This window comes from Carcharhinus amblyrhynchos, chromosome 19 (assembly GCF_965287045.1).
Source record: "Carcharhinus amblyrhynchos chromosome 19, sCarAmb.v2.hapA, whole genome shotgun sequence".
Classification (NCBI taxonomy): domain Eukaryota; kingdom Metazoa; phylum Chordata; class Chondrichthyes; order Carcharhiniformes; family Carcharhinidae; genus Carcharhinus; species Carcharhinus amblyrhynchos.
In genome coordinates this window covers 25,671,813-25,673,051 of record NC_137342.1, presented here as the reverse complement: position 1 = coordinate 25,673,051, position 1,239 = coordinate 25,671,813, and the positions used below count along the sequence as shown (strand labels likewise).

At 46.1% G+C, this 1,239-nt stretch overlaps 1 non-coding gene across 1 annotated transcript; it reads right to left on the bottom strand.

Annotated features, from left to right (window-relative positions):
* Positions 1-843: 843 nt before the first annotated feature.
* trnaf-gaa (transfer RNA phenylalanine (anticodon GAA)) lies at positions 844-916 on the bottom strand. Its single transcript has one exon. It is a non-coding gene; the product is annotated as a tRNA-Phe (tRNA).
* Positions 917-1,239: the final 323 nt, after the last annotated feature.

Genomic DNA, 1,239 nt, shown 5'->3' with positions numbered 1-1,239 from the left:
TATTAGAGGCTTGCTGAGGCAGATCAGAGACTGTGGTGCTGTCTCATCGTGGAGGCATCCCTGATGACCTGCCTGTCAACATATCAATAATTGTCAGGAAGGTGAGAGGAGAAACCCTTGGTGAAATGTGCAGCCTTTTATAAATGCAGCATTGCTTTTGTGACATAGATCCTCAGCTGGTTCAGTGACCTGCCACAGAATCACCCACAGCTGGAGCTTTAACAATGCAGATTGCTTGTCTCTCTCCGTGGAATGGGCAGCCAATTCAATTTGTTGGCAGAAACACACCAGGGAGCTATCCCAATGCAGCTCTCCGCCCCAACCATCACCAACCTTGGCACCATCGGGCAGGGAAAGTTCAGCCTGCAGTGACTCTGAAATCAGTGAAGGACACACTTCTCAATTTCCCTTCATTTTATGGCAGTTCGTTTTTCAAAAAGAACATAATATTATACAAATCTCAGCTGAGCTGGTAAAGACGCAATGAGGGATGAATTAGTTCTTCAAGGCCTGTTTTTAGGTCTGCGGGGGATCATGATATCATCAGCTTGAACATAAAAGTTTATTCATTAGTCACAAGTAAGACTTATATTAACACTGCAATGAGGTTACTGTGAAAATCCAGTGCCTGTTCGGATACACTGAGGAAGAATTGAGCATGGCCAATGCACCTTACCAGCACCTCTTTCAGACTGTGGGAGGAAACCCATGCAGACATAGGGAGAACTCCACAGAGACAGTGACCCAAGCTGGGAATTGAACCTGCGTCCCTGGCACTGTGAGGCAGCTGTGCTAACCACTATGCAACCCCTAAAATGCAGTGCCAATTGGCAGGTAGGATCATGCCAAAACCCAGGATTGAACCAGGGACCTTTAGATGTTCGGTTTAACGCTCTCCCAACTGAGCTATTTTGGCATGCATTAACAATGTGCAATCTTGTTGAGCCAGGCAAATCACTGGTGCAGCACCCTAGCATGGAACACGCTGCTACTGACTATATGTTCAATAGGGGTTCCAGCAGCAAACATGACTAGTCTGCACTTCTTAAAGATAGAATTCTCCTCTTAAGGGGCATCTACACTCATTGTGCAGAAGCTTGTGCAGACTGAACAGAAATAAAAGCACAGAACACGCAACAGTGACAGGAGACAGTCTCCTAGGTTTTTTGATACGTTAGTGGAGTGATTTAGTCCAGGAGCTGGGCAAGAGGAGAGATATCATGTTTCTGAGGAGGTCAA